Source organism: Vulpes vulpes, chromosome X (genome assembly GCF_048418805.1).
Source record: "Vulpes vulpes isolate BD-2025 chromosome X, VulVul3, whole genome shotgun sequence".
Lineage (NCBI taxonomy): Eukaryota > Metazoa > Chordata > Mammalia > Carnivora > Canidae > Vulpes > Vulpes vulpes.
Window position 1 is genome coordinate 38940409 of NC_132796.1, and position 9388 is coordinate 38949796.

The following is a 9388-nucleotide window of genomic DNA, read 5'->3' on the forward strand; positions in this document are numbered from 1 at the left end:
TGGTAAATATGTAATTACATACATAAATACATAAATGTGAGTTCATTCTGATATCTGTGACTTGAATCCAGCACCACAAAGTTCAATTTAGCTTTCTATACTTCTCCCCCTTTGTTTATTTCTAACCACTCTGGTACCATGGCTCCTATTATCTACAATTTATTTACTTATTTGTTCAACATTATAATACATGTAAAATAGTTTCAGAATTACTATCCTACAGCCCTGTGAGAAAAAAAAAACCTTACAAACTGGAATACAATATTTATGAATGGTTCTCTTTGTCTATAGTCTTTGAGTATATAATTAAAACATGGTTTTCTGAAGTTACTTTCATCAGCTCCTTTATTTTTCCAGTTTTATTGAGAAACAATTGACATACACCATTGTAAAAGTTTAAGGTGTATAACATGATGGTTTGATTTATATATGTTGTGAAAAGATTATCATAATAGGTTCATCTTCTTATATAGGTGCAATAAAAAGAAGAGAAAGGAGAAGAAAACAGCTTTTCTCCTTGTGATGAGAACTCCTGCTCCTTTTATCTCCACCCCTCTGTGAGCTTTTGTCATATATTTGTAATATAGTTAGATTCTCTTGTCACAGTCTTGTTCCATCCATTTGTGACATGTATCTGCCACTTCGGGACAGTTCAATTCCCCTGAAGTTTTTCCTTTATTTTTTCCCACTCCCCACTCCCCTCCCAGGCCAGGGCCATTTTGAAGGGCTGGTTTCCAAGTCTGAAGAAACAATAACATTGAAACTGCTGAGATGAGTGACAACTGGGGTACAAGAGAAAAGAAAAATGTGATTTCTTCTTTCTGTCTGCCCTCTAGAGGTTGAATGAGAAGCCTGCAATAATTCCCAGAAGAAACAAAAGGTCCACCATAACCTTCTGTTGGACCTTTGTCTTTTTCATATACCATATTACACTTCTTGAAGTAGCGAATGGCTTGAATTACATGTTTTTCTTCTGAAAAACCATAAAGATGAGAAGTCTACCCATGCAGTCTGGTGGGGAAGAAATCTCTTAGTATTAAGAACATGACCTCATGACTTAATCTTCAAGCAGCCTTATGAGAGACCAGAAAGGACATCTATACTTTTGAATGGAGACTTTGAAATTGGCGATCAAATAGGTATATCATTTTTCTTACATGCCACTGAATTCAACTGAAAACATTTCATTTGACATTTGTGCATTTCTAGATATTAGATTAGTTTATGGTTTTCTTTTTTTCTTTCCTTTTTTCTTTTGCTATCATTGGGCAGGTTTTGGTATAAGGATTTTGCCTTTTGAGAAAAATATGAAGTTAGAATTCTGTAAAGATAACTAACTTGATGTGGTTAGCAACCCAAATCTGGTCTGCTTCTAGAACTGATAGTTGGGCGGTATGTGAGGTTGTGATCTTCATGGTAGTCTCAGCAGGAAGAATTTGGATGGAACTTTCTCCTAGGTGGACTGGTTAAGCCTTGAAAACCAGAATGAGATAGCCCCAGGGAGGGTATTAGAATGAGACAGTTACTGGAAAGCATTTCAGGCCACCAAGGCATGGAAGTCAAGGTTGGGGGAAGGAGAACTGATATTGGATCCCCTCAGGTGAGTTTCATTGTCTGGGCTTCCAAGAGACCAACAGGAGCTTAAACGGTGGACTGTGACTTCTTCCATGCCTGAGTCTGGCAAGATGTGAGGAGGCCTGAGGGCAGAAAGGTTTTCTCCTGGCCTTCAGTAGGGGTACTGGTAGCCTGCCTGTTGCTATGGGGAGCTCCTGAAGGGTGAGACCACTTTGTCTTCCAACACTTTGGGGCCTACTTCCCTTGTACTTTAATAACTGGACCTCAGCCCCAAGTAGAACTAGCACATCTGAGGGGGTTCAAGAAAGTAAAGAAAGAAGATCAATCAGAACAAGGATAACACATGTCCAGTTGAACTTGCTCAAGATAGCCACTTGAGTCAAAAATATGAACACAGGAAGAGTCACCTGTAGTCCAAAATATTTTCTGAGTCCGTGTGACTTCCCAAGTGCTCAATTCAGTAGCTAATTAGAAGATAAGAAAGGTCAGTATTGAGATACAATGTAGGAAACTTGGTGGCCTGAAAACTCAAGCAGAAGAAATACTTCAAAGCCTAGAGCAAAATACAAGGATGGCAACCATGAGGACCTTGCCATGAGTTGGGGTGAATATAAGTGTGAATTTAGTATATATATATACTCAAGAGTAGAACTAGTGGATCATAAGGTAACTGTATCATCATTTTTATCAGAATATGCTAAACCATTTTCCAAAAAGTTAGTACAAGTTTGCAATTATCGGTTTTAAGTTACCTTTGCTGCACATCCTCCCCAATATTTGGTATTATCAGACTTCTAATGTTTGTCAATATATGTGTATAGTGGTATATCATCATGGTATTCATTTGTATTCCCTCTTTAACAATGAGGTTGGACAGTTTTTCATATGTTTATTGTTTACTTCGATTTCTCTTTTTTGAAATGGCTATTTCAATGCTTTGCCCATTTTTATACTGAGTGGTTTTTTTTCCCTTCATTCATATGTCAGTATTCTTTACATATCCTGAGCGTGAGTCCTTTGTCGATGAATGTGTTGCAAATATATTCTCCCACTCTGTGGCTTGTCTCTTTATGACGTCCTCTGATGAATAAAAATTCTTAATTTTAATGTAGTCAAATGTATTAATTTTGTGCTTTATGGTTACTGCTTTTTGTGTCTTGTTTAAGGAAACTTTCCTTGGTTTCATGTCATGAAGATATTTTCCTATATTATATTCTAAAGGCTTCAAACTTTTGCCCCACATTCAGTTTTATAATTCACCAGTGTGTTTATCTAAGATGCGAAGTAGGGATCCAGGTTATTAGCCTCTTTCAAGCGGCTAAATCTCCTTGCATGAGCAGTGATCTTCTATTATCTCCCCCATGTACTAATCAAGGCCCTCAAATGTGCACTCTCTGGCACTTCTCTGCCTTCCTGCATTCTCATTAAATCAACATAGTTCGGATCTTCCCTTTCTCTCACTTGCAATGAAGATTTCCCTGCCTCACCTAACACCTCTCATACAGAATAACATCACTCACCTCTCCTAAAATTCTGAATCTATTATAATATCCCTCTTTCCAATTCTACTCACATTTCCCATGGCTTTAAGAATAGAATTTTAACATACTGGTGTGTCATTAAATCTCTTGGCAGGCTGTGCTCCTTCCGAATTTCTTGCCCTATCTTCCCGCCTTTCCCTTCACAGACTCTGATCTTTCTATTCTATCAATGACCTTGACCTTGCTTCTCTCATAGTCATCTTTGAATTCCTGGTACTTAGCACTTAGTAGGTATTCAATGAGTGTCTGTTAAAATACAATTAAATCCACCCCACACAAAGTATGTGCTCTGGTCAGTGGTATATCGTAAGTTACTAATAAATGAAAAAAAAAAGTTACTAATAAATGTTGGCTTAATGGATGAATGACCATCTCTGCACTTATTATTCATTTTGGTATCTAACTTAACCAAAGTAAGCTTTACCCTAGTAAAGTTACTATGATTTACCCGTCTCATGTAGTTGTGGGATTTGGTCCTTGGAGAAATAAAACAGTAAGTTACTAACAGTCATATATGACACAGCAAAATGTTTTATAGAGACTGTAAATAAGATAGGAAACAGGCTGATTGAACAATCTGAATAATAAAGTCAAGAAGTGCTTACTAGGAGTGAGACTACGGAGAGGCAATATCAACAGGAAGAGCCTCTAGCAGGTGGTAGTCCTCAGCTGGATTTTGAAGGATGGTTAGGCCTCAAGAATACCAACCAGGGGAAAAAGCCAATGCAGGGGTGGACTTGAGCTTAGAGTCTGGTGGGACATTCAGGTTGGTGGTTATTGCCTCTATAATCTGCCCTTATGGCCTGGCACACAGGATCTGCCTGGCCAGAACCCATCCTAACGGTTGATGGTAGGATATGAGAGTGAACAAAGGTCCTGATGTCACCAAAGAAGTATAGCATGATGGTTAAGGGCATGGACTTTAGAGTCAGACCTAGGCTCAAATCCCAGGTTTCCTGCTTAACTGGAGTGTGTCCATGGAGCAACTTACACTGTGCACTGAGCTGTCTCTCCTCCTGCCCCACCCCCAAATTCAAATGTTGGAGTTCTAACCTCTAATGTGATGTTATTTGGAGGTGGGGACTTTGGGAGGTAATTAGATTTAGATGAGGTCATGAGGATGGGGCTTTATGATTGAATTAGTATCTTTATAAGAAGAGACACCAGAGAGCTTGCTCCCTGGCATGTGAGAACACAGCCAGAAGGCAGTTGTCTGCAAGCAAGGAAGAGAACTCTAACCAGAACCCGACCATGCTGGTGCCCTGATCTCTGACTTTTCAGCCTCCAGAATGGTGAGAAATAAATTTCTGTTGTTTAAGGCTCCTGATCTGCAGTATTTTGTTATAGCAGCTCAAGCTGACCATGACTCCTGTCTTCTTTAAGCCATGCTTTCCTCACCCATGAAAAGAATTATATCCCAGGGCTTATGTGAGAAGTAAATGCAAGCAGCATCTCCTCCATCACAAAGTCATAACGTTTCCTGGCACACAGTAAAGACTCAACAAATCTGCTACAGGAAGTGAGGTGCAATTACCCTTAGGAGTTGGAAATAGGGGCAGGGCAAACATATCATCATAACCACAGGGAACCCTCTTTACCATCATAAATTCTACAAAGGAGACCAGATCAGTTTCCTTGGTCTCCACGGGGTGGAATCAGTAGTCTTTTTTTCTAGACTCATCACTACCAACCCCTCCTGAGTGCCATAGGACAGCTAAGAGATGAATGGATATGACAGTCATTCATGACAAGGTTAGTTCAAACCACACAGATGGCATCCAAGTCATTTACATTAGATTTGTCAGGCCAGAGTCTGAAGAAACTCAGCCAAGCACAAAATTTTAATTAAAAATAAAAACTTGAGGGGATCCCTGGATGGCATAGTTTAGTGCCTGCCTTTAGCCCAGGGCGTGATCCTGGATTCCTGGGATCGAGTCCCACATCGGGCTCCCTGCATGGAGCCTGCTTCTCCCTCTGCCTGTGTCTCTGCCTCTCTCTCTCTGTGTATGTCTCTCATGAATAAATAAACAAAATCTTAAAAAAAAAACCTTGAGTCCAGTCATGGCTTCCATTGCTATTGTGTTTCATTGCCATCAGACACATCCCTCTTTGGACCGTTCAAAGCACTGAACAGTTTCCTGAATTGGGCAAAATTGGGACAGCTTCTTTGATGCTTGAAATTTATCTGTGAGCCAGGCCTCTGGAGATGAGGCCATCCCTCCAAATTCCTGTTGCTTGTGATGAAGCCTTCAGACCCCATGCTTAATTGCCTTGGTCCTCCCCCAGAGAAGTGGATTCTTCAGTAAAACAGGAGTGTAGATATGTCACATGAAAATATATACAAGAACATTCATAACAGCTTTATTTGTAATAGCTGCAAACTAGCAACAACCCAATGTCCCCAGGTGGATGAATGGATAAACCATACATACCTCCACATGATGGAAGTCTACTCAGCAATAGCAAGAAACAAAGTACAAATACATACAACATGGATAAATCTCAAAAACATGTTGCGTGATGGAAGCTGGAGGCAAAGGAGTAAATACCGTGCGAATCCATTTATGTGAATTTCAAAAATAAGCAAACCAAATCTATGGTGAAGAGAACCCAAAATCATGGTTCACTTCACTGCAGGTGGGTGGGGTTCAGTATTGAATGGAAAGTTGTATGGAGGCTGTTTCTTGGGGAATGAAAATGTTCTATATCTTGATGGTACTCTCATGAGTGTATATAGCTGGAAAACACATGAAACTGTACACTGAAGGTGTGCCTTTTTGGTGTCTAAGTTATACCTCAGTTAAAATAGGAAGAAGTAGGGGCACCTGGGTGGCTCAGTGGTTGAGTATCTGCCTTTGGCTCAGGGCATGATCCTGGGGTCCTGGGATCGAGTCCTGTGTTAGGCCCCCGCAGGGAGCCTACTTCTCCCTTTGCCTATGTCTCTGCTTCTCTCTGTGTCTCTCATGAATAAATAAATAAAATAATTTTAAAAAAATAGGAAGAAGTGGGGCGCCTGTGTGGCTCTGTTGTTAGAGTGTCCCACTCTTGATCTCAGGGCCTGATCTCAGGGTTGTGAGTTCAAGCCCAGTGTTGGGCGTGGAGCCTACTCTAAAAAAAAAAAAAAAAAAAAAGGAAGAAGAAAAGAAAGAACAGGGGTGAGAATCTGGAAATGAAGTCATCAACAAACCCAGCAAAGTACAAAACGAGACTAGCAGGAAGTGCCATGTCTGCGTGTCCTCTGCGGAGGGGAGGCAGGCAGTGGCAGTGTGGTGGCCTGTGAATGGAGCCAGTGTTCTGGTCTGCTTCCCAAGGGTGCCTGCTGTGAAGCTGGCCCAAGGGGCTAGGCTTGATTTGACCTCAGGGTCACGATCTGGCTCTACCAGGCCAGTGCCCCTCAGCCTCTAGAAATGGTTATTGCACACTCCTTCTGGGAAGACACATAATTTTGTAAAAATTACAGGAGCTTTTGCCAACTCCATTCAGCCTCTTAACCTTTTGGCAGCTGCTTCAAGGATCGTCACAGAGCCAGTTGAGACAGTTTCCAGAGTGAAACAGAGTGGGCATTAATCCCACACTTTTGCTGCCAAACAGGAAGAGAAATGGCGACTTAAAAAAAGGCAAAGAAATAGTAAAATAGTTGGAGGCCAAGACTGCTTTACTGAAGGGCCAGAGTGCATCCCAAACTCACAGTGGAGTTCTGTGCTGGGCTCAGTCTCCTCCTAATCTCAGAGGGATGGCTCTTCTGACTTCCAACATATAGTGTTCATGCATCTGTCCATGGAAAGCTCTACTGTGGGCACTTGGGTGGACAATTACTCTTACCATAACCGCAGCCAAAAATTATGCACGTGCAACCTAGACAAAAGTTATTTATGTATTGATACCCTCTTTTTCTCTGAGCCCATGAAGGCCATAAGAACTATGTTTCCCCCACATAACTCAGGACTCCAAAGAGCAGCACACAACTCAAATGGAATCTGAGAGAAAGCAGGCTGCAGATTTAGGACTGTAGCATATAAAACAAAAAGGATGATAAATGTAGAAATGATTTTTTTTCCAACTTTCATTGTTAGTCACCCAGTTTCTGGAATTCTTCTGAAACTTTGTGTTGATTTGTTTTTAATTCCTGGGTCTTAACTTGAAATATTCATCAAAACTGGTTCAGACTTTTTAAAAATAAGTTTTTATCTCAGTTCAAGAAAATAGCAAATCCTGGTGCCTCGGATGAAGTCTGTCTCAAAGTTAAGGCCAAGACTCGGAAGCTTGGCTGGCCAGACTGTGGAAGGCGAGAAAAATCCTTCCTCTTTAAAAATGTCTGCATTTTTTCATAATAAAAGCAATACATCTAGATGATTTCTATTTTCTTCTTGGTCCATGTTAATATTTCAATTTTTCTACAATGAACACACATTTGGCATTATTATTAGATCTTTTCTTGAAGTTCCCAAAGAATATTTGTTAAATATAGAGAAGTAGAAATGATTTTTAAAGAAACCAAAGCCCTATTATCTAAATCCAACCACTGCTATTTTTCAGTATCTTTACTTCCAGAATTATTTCTACACAAATCTTTATTTATTGAAAGAAAAAGAAAAAACACAAACAAAACCAGAAAAAGCTCAACACATACAGAACATGTAGTGATCTGTCGGTTTCACTGAGCATTGGTTCATAGGCATTTTCTCATGGCATTATAACTTCTCCAAAAACAGTACTTTAATTTAGTGATGTATATAATTGTGTGGGTGCAACCCAAATTACTTAGCCATTTCTCTGCTCTTGGGAATTTAAATTATATACAACTCTTTGCCATTTAAAATAATGGTATGGTTATAATTTTAGTGCACAAATCTTCTGTTTCTTTTATTTAACATTTTGTGGTGTTGCATTAAAAAAAACCTTTTGAGGGTGCCTGGGTGGCTCAGTCAGTTAAGCATCCAACTCTTGGTTTGGGCTCAGGTCATGATCTCAGGGTCCTGGGATCAAATGCCATGTCAGGCTCTGTGCTCACCATGGAGTCTGCTTGAGATTCTTTCTCTCTCTCTCTGTCTCCCTCTATCTGTTCCCTCACTTGTGCTCTGTCTCTCTCAATCTCTCAAATAAAGAAATAAAATCTTTGAAAAAAACTTTGGGAGAAATTATAGATTTAAATAGTTCAGAGAGTCATATAGTGCTGCAGGGTTTGTTATAAAAACCAGCCGCCCTCACCCTTTTCCCTCTATTTGCCTTGTCCACAGGCAACAACATCTTTTAGCTAGTTCTTTTGCCTACTATCACTTCTCTAAATAACAGGTTTGAATAGATGCTCTTGATTTTTCTGTTGTAAGCATCATTGAATCTGCACTGTGGAAGATGAAGATTTATTTTTTAGCTTTATTTTTCTTCTCCCTGGCCCCCTCTTCCCATGCACGTTCTTCCCATACTCCCAATGTAGATATGCCATCATTCTCATTAAATCAATATTTAGTGTTGCTAAAAGAAAATATTCCATAGATAATTTACTGGTCTGGTAGGCATTATTCAGTGATTCATGAATTAGGCAGTATCCATCTAGCAAATAGAAAGGAACTCCAAAGAACTGTACAAGGCAAGATATTTTTAAAAACCAAAGTGACCAGGAACAAGGGAGTTATACTGAGCATTTGCTGCTTAGTTATACAGCGAAAAGGGAAGTTGGTTTTGGGGGGTTTTTTTGTTTTGTTTTAGAGAGAGAGATAGAGAGAGTGTGTGCTTATGCAACTGGGGGGTAGGGACAGAGGGAGAGGGAGAGAGAATCTCCTTTTTTAAAAAAAGATTTATTTATTTGAGAGAGAGAGAGAGAAGTAGGGGGAGGGCCAGAGGGAAAGGGAGAGAAGAGGACTCCCCATTGAGCAGGGAGCTGGACATGGGACTCGATCCCAGGACTCTGAGATCATGACCTGAGCTGAAACCAAGAGTCAGGTGCTTAACCAACTGAGCCACTCAGACACCTCAGGAGAGAGAGAATCTTAAGCAGGCTCCACGGCCAGTGTGCAGCCCAACACAGGGCTCCATCTCACAGCACTGAGGTCATGACCTGAGCAAAAATCAAGAGTTGGGTGCTTATCCAACTGAGCCACCCAGGCTCCTCAAAAAAGGGAAGTCTTGAAGCTTATGCTGAGAGGCTAAGTGCTGTTTGGTTGATCTAGGCCTTTGATTCCCAGGAGAGTTAAGCATAGAAATTTAGTTAAATTTTGATTTGCTGGGATCCCTGGGTGGCGCAACGGTTTGGCGCCTGCCTTTGGCCCAGGGCG